This window comes from Notothenia rossii (assembly GCF_949606895.1).
Source record: "Notothenia rossii genome assembly, chromosome: 7".
Lineage (NCBI taxonomy): Eukaryota > Metazoa > Chordata > Actinopteri > Perciformes > Nototheniidae > Notothenia > Notothenia rossii.
In genome coordinates, this window is record NC_136905.1 from 63,222,956 (window position 1) to 63,235,936 (window position 12,981).

The window sequence follows — 12,981 nt, forward strand, 5'->3', positions numbered from 1 at the left end:
ACAGTTGAGTTGCTCAGTTTTTTTAGATTGTCAATACTATTACTGTATAACTAGTATATCAGGTTAAGAAGCACATTCAAATAAAGATTGGTCTTTAAATACATGTTGTCTTTTGAATTGTTTGTCTAAAGTCAAGGATCTAGAACTGGTACTTAGTTTTAATGATACAGTATGGCTATTAGGATGTTTGGAGGAGGCCTCACAGGTAAGAGCACTAACTAGCTACCATCACATGTACCTTAGCTTGACTTAAATGTATTAAACGTATAATTAAGTGATATCAAAATATAAATAACTAATGTCATGCGAACATATTAATATTTGCTTGATTCCAGTGTTGAATTTAGCACAAACGTTAAGGGATTTTAAGATTCTGAAGTATTATGCTAAAAACTCAATAACTTAGATTATTATTTATAGTTTTGCTGAATAGTTTCATGTCCACTTACCTTAGAAACGTAAAATGCCACGGCAGTGTGCAGATGGGGAGCATGTTAGCTTAGCTTGGTAGCTTCAGCTAGCTCTGGAACTTTCAGCTCGGTGGCAGCAGCGCCGTATAGACTGAGAGTTATGTCATCTCCGTTCACTCCAATGGACCACTTTTTTACAGCAATGGCGGATCGTGGAGCCTCTCAATCGTTCCCCGGAAGTTAGCGCCAAGGCTAGCAGCGCAGTAGAGTTGTAGCATAATAGACCGTTCGTGACGGACTTTTGAAAGGTAAGAAGAAGTTTAAAGATTTATATTGCGGATATTATCAGTACATCTGATTCAAATTAACATGTGTATTCAAGGATGTCAGTGGATTATCCCTAAATTAGTAGATTTAGGGAACGTTTACAGATAACAGATAAAGCTACCGGATCAAGTTAGCAGCACACGTTGAACAGCCTTTTAATTGTAAATTCCGTTCTCTTAATGTCATTTCGTCCAACATTGTTGAATTAGAGAAGAGGGGCTTATAAACGGGATTGTATGCGGGGGTGGAGGGAGTTAAATATTAGATAAATATAAAGTTTGGTGCGTGTAAGAGTGAGTGTTTTTAGCAGAGCCATATTGTGTCCTTGTGATTATGTTGATTATTACCTGTCTGTATTATGTTCCAGCTCAGCTTATTCTGGATTGATGTCAAAGGGAGAGGGACTTAAGTGAGAGTGAAAACACAAGGTAAGTTTAATACTACTGTTTTATATAAGTAAGCATACTAAACATGTATTCTATCACTGTATTATATAAGTAATCTTTTTAGTAACCTACTGTATGGCAGGTGGAGGGGCAGTGATGTTACAGGTGGAGGAGCAAGACTTCAAACTCACAAGACAGAGAAATCAAAGTTTGTTCTCCAGAGAAGAGGTTGATTTCACTTCAATTTTTTATTTCATATTTTCTAAAGATGTAGAAATCGCACAAAAAAAACTTGAGAGGTGTAACCAAGACAACTGTAACAACATGAGTAGAGAGCCACCAAGGTTTTTCAAGTCTCCCTCTCACTCCATTTTGCCAACCCAAACTTCCAGGTACATGACGGGACACCTTGCTTGTTTTTGTTGTTTGCGCTCTTCTGGCTGGGTGCTGGCAGGTGGAGGGCAGTGATGTTACGGGTGGAGGGGCAGTGATGTTACGGGTGGAGGGGCAGTGATGTTACGGACATAAGACATGGCACTGTAAATTTTCGAACATTTAAAATATTATACCACTTAAAAATAAGAAATATGACTTTTGTTACTAAGAGTTCATACTTATTATACCTGTGTCACCTTTCACACTATAGCTGTGATCATGAGCTATGGGCTTTGTAGATACAGGTCACGGGGTGAATCGTGGTGCAGGGGCCCTTCTGTTTTTGACCACAGGGCGATGCACGAAGATGGTGGGTATAGCCTCTGCTCTCAGCCTAGTCTTGCCCTTTTTTGTCTTGACAAACTGGTCTACATCAAAATGTGCCTGCGGAGTGACTTGAGGTTACTTCACACACAGAACAACTCAGTTTTGTCTGCCCACATACATATTCCATAGTGGTTGAATACACAGTATTAGGAAACACTTTATACTTACTGGACATGTTATACTCATTACATACTGTATATAAAATATGACCAAGAATGTGAGACAACTTTATAGAAATTAATATCACATCTGTTACTGATGCCATTTGTCATACTTTGTTAAACTCACAAATAATAAAGTTCCATAACTTCAGTTGGGAACAAAGACCACACCTTATCTCCCCAAGGCAATTTCCCATCCAATAGGTGTGCTATATAGGTGTGTATAACCCTTTCTCCTGTCTGTTACTCCCTCTTTCAGCACAAGAACCAGAGGGGGATTCAATGGAGCCTGAATACCTGCACTGAGACCCTCACCCTGCACCCTGAGTCTCAACTCTCTGTGTTTTTCAAGCCTTTCCCTGTTTCTTTGTATTAAACAAAACATTAAGCTTTCCCAATGGTGTGGTTTTCGTTTTGTGAAAAAGTGCAAATGCAGTGTTTGTATATAATATCCTCACATATTTTTTTGCTGTTGGTCGTGAAATTGCTCTTGCTGACTTGAGCCAGCCATTTTTTCCTCCGCTCTGTGTCAGTGGGGAAGCCGTACATTCGTACTCCTTTCTCGGAGCGATTTGAGCATCCCCAGGCAGCACAGCAAACCATGGTGGCGACTAGGAGGCAGCCCAGCAAACCAGGACAACACGGAGGAAAAGGCACAGACAAACTGCATGATATGCTATTCAATGTTTATTGAATTCCATGTATTTCCAATGGATGTTCCTAAAACAACACATTTAACATCATCATCATGCTGCTGCTGCTGCTGCTAGTCCTTTGATAGTCACCTGTCGGTCTCCTGTCCTTTCTGAAAGCCATAAAGATGACATTAGTCATTTCGATAACTTGTGTCCTCAATTCCCATGGGATTACTGAAACTACCATGAATTTAAGAAAATGGTAGAAATTAATCTAATCTGAATTTTGAAGCATTCCTTTAGATCCCCTCCCTCTAAATATATCAATAAACATTAGAAAGTGATGCTCCTGACTACCATACAAGTTTAAGAAGATAATATGGGTTTTAAAGAATTCAAAGCTATAAATAAACAGCAACAGGCTCTTTAACCATGGCACTGTTAGCCTAACATGTAAACTAGTTGTTCACACTAATCCTAATATTATCACTTAATATTAGCAAATTCTATTTTATTTTTTTAAAAATATTGATATTGACTAGTCGATTTGTTGTATAAATATTGCAAATCAAAACCTTTATTCACTAATAATTACCAAAAGTCGAAGTTCTATCTCCTGTTATCAATGCATTCACATTGCCCGCCATGAACTTCCGGGGAACGATTCTCGTCTGCATGAACCACGTGACGATAACCGTTTTTGGACTTCCGCTGTCGTAACTCTTCTATCTATACGGCGCTGGGTGGCAGCAGGTCCCGCCTCGGCTCCGCCTCTTTGCCCTTATTTGGAGCAGGCTGGAGAAGGCGGGAGTTGAACTCTGACGTCACTGTCGAGCCGTTAGTGGCCGACTCCGCCTACTAAGGGCTTCTCGGCAACTCTGCAGAATCCTATGGGTGACGTCACGGACCCTACTTCCATTTATATATACAGTCTATGAGTAAGACTCTAAGTTGGTCATTACTGCTGCTGCTTAGCTTATCCTAGCAAGACCTGAATTAGCTAGCCTTGCTTTCAAAAGGTCTCAAAAACAACACATCTTATTAAGATCAATTAGCTCTTTTATTTTGTATATTGTTTCGTTAACCATACAACCTTAACAATAATATTCAAATCAACAACTACAAGTTGTGGTTTAGCAGTTTTTGCAGTATTGATGCAAGGCTATGCTAGCCGACTGCTGGAAGTAGCTCATTAGCAAGAGGGTATATTCAACCCGGTCTCACGGCATTTCGTGTTATAGTCACGACATTTAATCTATTGATTCGTGTTCACCAACACGATTTTCCCCTTTTTTTCGTGTCACACAGAACGATTTTAAAAGCAATGTATTTCTATTGGTAGTATGTTTCGTGCCTGCAGCACGTCTTTTTGTATGGAGTCAGATTTGGGTCAATATTCTAGCGTGCAAAACAAGCTACTCACGAGCGGAAAATGTGCTTTTACACTAGAGATGTTAACATTCACCGATTCGCATCGGTGCACCGGCATAAACGTTCAAGATGCAAGTGCACCGGTTGAAAGAGTGCACATCGGCTACAGTTTGGGTTGAACCGGGTTGAAATCGCGATGCATCGATTGCGTAGCGTCTTTGCATCGGTAAAAAAACGATTCATTCATATAATATCCCCTCATCTTCTCAACGCTCAGCAGAGACTATCTTTGATATTTGCTTCGCCACTACGGAGGCCGAGAGTCTCAGTTATCAACACACACGGAAGTTGAGGAGAAAGAGAAACACAGCGCACCGAAAAATACCTACAAATCAAACGTTTGGCAACACTTCGGATTGTTCAGGAAAGACGCTGTAATAGTCCTTTATGCTATATAGTTGACCGCAGGTCATGGAGAGTAATAAGGTATCCGTAGACCTTTGTATGAGGTATCTTTATTACTTAACAGGTCTACAGCCATGATACATAGATCCGTCCTAGATGCGGACTTGCATACACACAGTATCACTCCGCAGCCGCACCCCATCAGTAACGTCCTGATGGTATATGTGCGCGGCACTATATACTACAGACGGTCAACTTGAAAAATCGCTCGCAAATTGTAAACGATGCCGAGCCGCTTTAAAGTACACAAGTAGTTTGAGGAACTTAGCGACGCACATAAAGAGGCGACGTGGGGTCTGCGGCTGAAAAGAGAAACCTGAAAGTTAGACTATGAGTTAAACCACTCAGTGAGGTGTTCTGTCAGAGAGAGTGGTGTTTAGTTTACAGCAGCCTGTGACGGTCAATAATAATTTAAATGTCTTCCTTACTGTAAGCAGTTATGAAATACCTGTTTGTGAAAGGTTATTTGTATTCTTTATTGTTCATATAGAACCCACTGCTTTCTGCTCACTGGTGAGTTAGCCTATGAATGAGTGTTAAGCACATCAGGCTGGCAGCTGTATGGGCATTACACTATGGTAGTTGTTATTTGCACATTGTTAATCATGGGCAATGCATCCTTAAATTGTTTAACTGTGAGGTGTTATACAATTGTACTGTACTCTGGAGAGCTTTTAAAGGTAAAAAAATAAACGGAATGATGGGATGTGCAGTACCAAATATGTAAAGCACTTTTTTGTTAATGTATGATTTGCTGCATGTAAGGAATAAAACAAAAATCCTCTGTCATACCATATTGAAGTATCATTATTTTTTCATCGTGTTGAATCGCATCGTATCGCCCCGAATCGCATAATGTTGAATCAAATCGTATTGAACTGTATCGCAACAGGGGTGAATCGTATCGTATCGCATCGCCTGGTGTTTCAAATGTATCGTTAATGTATCGTATCGTGGCAACGTATCGAGATGCGCATCGCATCGGCCTCAGTGATGGAGATGCACATCCCTATTTTACACGCGTATGAAATGACCATCGCGTGCAGATTAAACCCCCGCGAGCAGAGACAGCCCTCTTGCTCGCTCGCGGGAGTGTCAGCCTCACTCGCTTGCGGAGTCTATCTGCGCGCGAGTGAATAGTTTCCGACACTTTGGGGCGGAGCCACTGGACTTTAATTGACAGCTGCCAGGAAACCTGGAGTTGCCAGGTTTGATAAATGCCTGAACTACCAAGAGCCGAGGAGTGACAGCAGCAATATCAGTTGGACGAGATTGAATGGTAAAGATGTCCATAAAAAACTATTATATTCGTAAAGTGTACAGCTAATATATATTTTATATATAACAATATATTTTTGAGTGGGCTGTATCTGTCGAAAACTGCTAGCTACTGTCTGCTGTATGCACCTCTTACGAAATGAACTATAAATGAACTATAGTATTACTATAGTATACTGTAAGAGTTGTATAGTGTCCTATAGTAAGTTTGTAGTGTTCTGTAGTATTTTTCACCTGCTATCGTATTACTATAGTTTTTTCTGTAGTGCCATTTTATTAGCTATAGTAGCCCTATAATATTTCAATAGTAATACTATGTATCTAGTATCTACTATGTATGGATCTTTGTAGTATTCCTATATTATTTTAAATAGTATAACTATAGTATAATATATAATGTTTCTGTAGTTGTTTTTTGAACACACTATAGAACACTCCTATAGTAATAGTATGATATTGTCATAATGAATGCATATTATACTATAGTGTTTGTAAATGCGTTTACACTCCTTCAAAAGACGGTTAGAGCCGTACTCTGGATTAATTGTGTCCCTTCAGAGAATAATAAGGGGACAGTTTACCCAAAAAGCAGGTCATCATTTCTGGAGTACGGGGCCCTGGAGGGTTCATAGAGAGAAAATTAAATAAAACGAGGCCACGCTTTATTAATTTGTGCGCACAATATACTTTCTCGTTCGCACAAGATACTTTCTTATGGTAAAACACATCGAACTGCCTGATTATTACGCCATATCATTAGCAGACTGGTGTACAGACTCTTCTGTTTTGCGAATCCGGTGCTTAAACAAATAGCTCTAAACCCCTGGCCAAAATGTCCCTAAATGAAGTCAGAGTTTGAAATATATCTCAAATAATGTATGCACTGCCATTTCTCCACATAAACATAACAGTCTGCAATGAAACGGTTGTCTACTCTGAGCTCCACTTCCTACTTGGCGCACCGTTAACGATACTTTACCTCACGAAATGCTATCTTGTGCGCACAAAATAGTATTTTGTGCGAACGAGAAACTATATCGTGCACACAAGATACTTTTTCTCTCCATGAACCTTTAGGGGCTCCGTACTGGAGGGACATGGCATTGAGTTTTTCAAATGTAATGTTTTGGAAGAATAGGTAGACATCTACTGTATAAGTTCAACATCTTCAACATTCGGTAACTTCGTCAAAAATATCTATATTAATAAATAGCACCAGAGGTAAGGGATTAAATCTGTTTGATTTTGGGTTCAAATGTCCCTTCAAAGAATCTGCATGATTCTGTTATATTATTTTCCTCAAACTCTTGTTTGGGTTGAGTCGGATCCACAAAATTACTCAGAATGCTTTACTGATGCCGTTAATCTAATAAACCAATGTTCTCTGTGGGTGAAACTCTCCCTCGTTTTTTTTAATGATTTACTGATTTGGTTTGGACCATGTTAGAACAAGTATTTGGATGTTTGGAATTGGAATTGGAATAAGTTAGTAACAAAGTTAAACCATATATCATGTCAAACTAAATGGGATTGTTTTGTGAGACATTTTAGTTCAAAACTATGTGCATCTTTTGATCACAATAAAAGGGTTAATTAAACTTTCAAAAGGTGTTGAATTGTCAAAGACTCTTTTTCCAATGGCCAACTCCATTGTTTGTTGAACATGCCCACACATACCAACACCAACTCAGATTGTCTTATACTGCTGTCAGTTATTTACCACAGTCAGGTTCTGCCCCTCTGTTTCAATGCCTGACAATAGCGCAGCAAACAGACAAAGCAGACAATATAAATATAGTAAGTTTTCCTGGAAGCACTTGTTCCGGACAATGAACAAGTTTGTCTCAGCAATAGGAAGCCTCAGTGAAACAAGTGAAAGTGCTGAAGTGTGATTCATCTGTAGAAAAGAGACAAAAGACAGCAAGGTTAACTAGACACACCACGGACCATTTCCTGCACTCCATATCTGTCAAGAACAGTGCAGCGAAAATAAGTGAAATCACAGGAGAAGTTCAGAAAATGAGGAGGGCAAAAATAAAGAGGGCAGTGTATGGTTTCTATAGAGGAGGTGGGTGAAGAAAAGATTTAAGACGAACTGACGTCAATCAGGAACTACACCTATAACATCCTGCATTCTTTATCAGTTATAAAATAACATTAATGTAATGATACTATTAAATGTTAACCTTGTTGTCACCTTAAAGAGGCCCTATTATGATTTTTATGTTTTCCCTTTCCTGTAGTGTGTTATATAGTTGTGTGCAGGTAAATGGTCTGCAAAGGATACAATCCCTGTGTTTCTCTCCAACACTCCTCCATGTTATTATTTTCTGAATATTGACTCACGTACCTGATAAAGTATAGAGTGTACAGTGTGTGGTAGCTCTGCTTCTATCCTGTGCAATCACATTTATATGTATTTTTACCTTCTAGTACACCATGCCAGTATTACAAATGATGGGTGCAATTATCCTTCATGGGCGAGTGAAGTGCCAATTTATTTGTATTTTTGTCTTGTTTGTTTATTTTGTTTAATTTTTAGGCATCACTTTTCTTTTCTTGAGCTGCTTTAAGAAGTACATTTACCCACTGTTGGATCGATAAAGTTTTAATCTTAAAGGTGGGGTAGGTCATTTTGGAGAAGCCAGCTCGAGTGTGCCAGAATTTGAAAATACACAGCCGGAACAAATCTGCCACTTCCTTACAGAGCCCCTCCTCCAACACACACGGACGCGCACATGACCAATGAGGACACGAGATAAGTTTGTGCACAGGTGGAAGGCTGACAGGCAGGTAGGCCATCCAGTTATTTTAGCCGGGCCGGCTCAGATGATTGGTCGTGCTTTTTACAGCACTACGGCTTCCACAGATGACGTTTTTGTATGGATTTTTTGTCAAAGCACTTCAGATATTCATTGCTATCGGGATGTAAAGAGCATTCCATGGAATATAACAAGAATTGTATCTCGAGCCGGTTTCTCAAACTTACCTACCCCACCTTTAACTTAGGAAATAATAATGTTAAAAACTCAGCTTCAACTTAACAACAAAATACAGCAGAGGCGTATGGAGAACCACGTATTTCATTACACCTGACAAAAAGAACTGGAACAGCACCGAGCTCTCACTGTGTGCTTGATTTATTCTCCGTGTGTGTGTGATGATAATTAGCAGCAAAAGAAAACAGGTCGAAAGCAGTAGTGAAGAGGATAATCACACATATTTCCAAGATTCAAGAATCTAAAAAATAGAAAATATGAATTTAATGACTAACTTCCAGTGAGAGAGGGATAATAAGATGAAGGAGTATGAGGAGGAAGAGTGTCGCCTGTTGGCGTATTAATCATTTGAAAATAAAGTTCAGTTTCTGACTTTTGGCCTTTTGATCGGAAGTAAACCTGATGGTTTAGTGTCGCTTCAAGGGTATTTACAGAAAGGTAAGGTCACCATTTCATCTCCTTTTCAACATCCTCTGCAAGCAAGTAAACAAACATCCTCTCTCCGCCAGGCATTCCTCCGCATATCGGAATCCGTTTTTGAGGGTGTGTTGACAAATATCCGTCGTGATTGAAGGCTGTTCTCAGCATCTGCCTGTCAGCAGTTTGCTTCTTGCACTCAGTTTTGCACAATCTGGAAAGTGTTTTGACAGCTCCGGAGAATGTGCCACCGGATAGCAGACGGGGGCTGGGATGGTGTGGTTTACTTAGCAGGCTGACACTAAAGATTCATCAGTGTCACGGATTCACAACCGCGGTGTGACAAACCGACGTGGGCTCATGACAGTGTCAGACCTAACACAGCCGCTCTCCAAGAACGGGCAACGAGGCGGAAGGTGAGACGACAGAGTGACCCTTTTATTTTGGCCCATAAAAAATAACCCACTGCAGCATTCCAGAATGTCCAACTCTATGGCATGCCTCCCAGGGAAGGGAAGCATAGGAGGGTTGAGGAAAGAGGTAAGTACTATATACTAAGCTAGGTGAAAGGGACGTGTACATACCACTGGTTTGATTTGGCCTGCTTATCAACACTGTCAACAGTTGCAGGCAGCAGTGGCTAGAGCCAATGGAGGCCGTTAAGATGCTTCAAAACCAACAAGTCCTCCAACTCATACGACCAAATAGGTCGATTGTTCAAGCCCTTATTACGACCAAATAGGTCAATTGTTCAAGCGCTTATTACGACCTACAATCAAGTTTTAAAGTTTTTGACCTCTAGTTCTCCCGTTATACAGTCTATGATGCAAACGCTACGGAGGGTCGTATATTCACAAATAACTCTCTGGAAAATCCTAAAATGTAGTTTGTCCATTAAAATACTTTTTGATTCGATTTCTAGCGAGAAGTGTATATTGTACTTTCAGAATCCACGTCCAGTGGATGTGTAGGATCTATAGTTTGATAGATATTACGAAGATGATTTGAGGTCTCGCCTAGAGAACGTGTATATACTATTTCTTTCCCCCTATTAATGTCTATTGACGGCAGCGTCCATGTAAGTTAGCGTCAACCCTCACGGGGTGAAAACAGTATTTCCGGTCTCGAAGTTTTCATTATAAAACCTTATTCCCCTACCAGTCAAATTATTTTAAAGTGATAACTGCAGTACTCATCCACTAAAAAAACATCAGTTTATCCTTGTTAATTGCACAACATTAATTGGTTTAAATTGTGTACAATGCTTTTGTGTTTTTTCCCCATAGGTTTTTCCCTTTCGATTCTGAGAGACACATTTCTTTTTTCAGAGGTTTTGATAGGCTTTCTCTTTGGAAGTCATCACATAACGGCATTGTAATACACGGTTCGGCTGCATTAAATATTACATATCTGCCATAGTTCTTTATTTATAGAGCCCTGATTAGACCTTTGGACAAACTGGAAGAACTGCCACCGAAGCTGAATATCTGACGTGGACCATAAATATATCAGCAATTAAAGAACATCTTCCATTTCTTTTCACACAATACCACTCCTTGCAGTATCAACACTAATTCGGCTGACTTTTATATTTGATCCAATTGGTAAATAGGCTGTATTCACACCATAACGGTGCAAAGCTGATAGAAAGGGATTTGGAGTTTTTAAAGATATTACTGATTTTCTTTGAATTAAAGAATGTAATAATCCGGGGTTTTTGGTGATGGGAGACACATCTATGGATTCAGAATTTCAATAGTTTACCATTAAATGACAGATATACCTTTCTGTGTATGATGTTTTACAAATCAGATATTAATGTGTTTACCTATTAATATCTGATATATTACATTATATATATCATATATAATATATATGATATATATATATACATTATCAGCTTTAATAGAGTTCTATAGAACTACAATATGTGAAATAGTATAGCAATATCCTGTACAATTATGTGAAAACATGAATAAAACTACACATCTTCAGATGTTATACATCAGGGGTATTCAACTAAAATTCAACGAGGTCCAGTTAGAGAAAATCTCCCCATGCAAAGGTCCGGAACATCAAAATGTCTAAGTTGCTTTATGAATTAGTGTGAAGTAGCCTGTAGCTTTATCAACATCTGCATGTAATCAACAACTGACGGCCAATCAAATAAAGAAAGTACAATTTAAAAACAACAATATTTATTGTCAATTAACATTGAACTATACAGATATACAGTAAATACTGTGGATATGTGTAATGTTCCTCTCGGGCTGCATTTAAAAATAAAATAGAGAAAATAAATAAAATAGCTTTTGAAAATATGTGCATCTTAAAAGTGCTTAATTTTAGATTCATAAAATAAAGTGTAGCAGCAGCTTGAGTTTCCCTTTTTCTTTGTTAACCGTTTCACATCATGACTTAACAGTTTCAGACGATTATAGAACGATATCAGTCTTTACACATCATAACAATTGAACCGTTTTAAAGTTTCTCTTTCTTTCCCTCTTATATTGCAGTCCCTCTCTCACTTTGTTTTGTTCATTGCAAGAATTGAGCTCGAGCTTGTCCTGCCAGGAGTTTAAATCTGGGCTGAAATGGTGTCAGGGCCATTCTCATACACACATGCAGGTGCTCATTGGTTAGCCTCGGTTAGCCTGCCCTGGAACGATATTTAGTTTTAGTTTTGATCCTGGTGGACTGATCATATTGGGCTCTGAGACTGCTTATTTTTTGTGACCTCAGTTCTGACTTGAGAGGGAATGTTTGGTCAAACACAAACGTTTTGGCACTTTTAATGAGTGCCACGGTCTCTGAACAAATGAGACACACTGGTTCTGTGCTCCCAGTGTGCAGGATGAACATGAATGAGTCCACTCAGGGTTAAAAGCTCTGTTCTCTCTTACCTCATTCACACCAACGGTGTTTCAGGTCTGGTTTGGAGCTGGAGCTTGAAAAGCACCGGGTTTTCCTCTTCACACCGCAGCGGAGCAGCCTCTTAGCTCCGGAATCCGGTTCGTTTCAAGCACCAAAGAATGGTCCGGCCAGAGCAAAAGCACCACATACATCACGCTTACGTCGAGGCGGGGGCAGGGGCAGGGGCGGGATCAACTCCTGAACAACAACAAAAAGCCTGCGTTTTATCCAGTTTGTACACAACGATGGAGAAACTTAACAAGCAGCAGGGGCGGATCTACCGGGGTGGCATGGGGTGGCAACTGCCACCCTAAAAAATAGCCTTGCCACCCCAGCTGCCACCCCATTTGGCATCTTTGTTTTGAAAGAAAAGTTGTGGCTCATCGGACATTTATGATAGAAAATCTATAATGTCCGAGTGCAAGTGAATGCAGCACAAGATGCGAGTCTTGTAACCCCTCCCCTGGCCCTGGCGCAAGCGTGGAAATGTGATTGTTGGCGATTTCATTTGAACGGGGGGACGGTGCAAAACGAGAAGCATTCGGACTCAAGTAGACAGAAGGTATTAGGTATTTGCGGTCTACAATTACAGAGAAGAGACTGTCAAGTTTGGCTGTACTCAGCATTTAATCAAGACGCACTAAAGCTGTTGATCTTAATAAGGTTGTGGCATTTTGCTGAAAAAAATGGTAATCGCCGCATTCAGCTGTAATAGGCATGCCAACTTGATGCTCTGCTCACGGATGACTCGATGAGCATAAACAACTGTTAAGATGATGACCTTGTATGTGTGTATATATTTTTTTCTTTTCTTTGTGGGGGTCTGCCCCCAAAAAACAGTTTTAAGTCCTGAGAAA

At 39.7% G+C, this 12,981-nt stretch overlaps 1 long non-coding RNA gene across 1 annotated transcript; it reads left to right on the plus strand.

Moving 5' to 3' along the window:
* The first annotated feature begins 599 nt into the window (after positions 1-599).
* On the plus strand, positions 600-2,439 carry LOC307045496. Its single transcript, XR_013809947.1, has 2 exons — positions 600-718; positions 1,105-2,439. It is a non-coding gene; the product is annotated as an uncharacterized lncRNA (long non-coding RNA).
* The last annotated feature ends 10,542 nt before the right edge of the window (positions 2,440-12,981 follow it).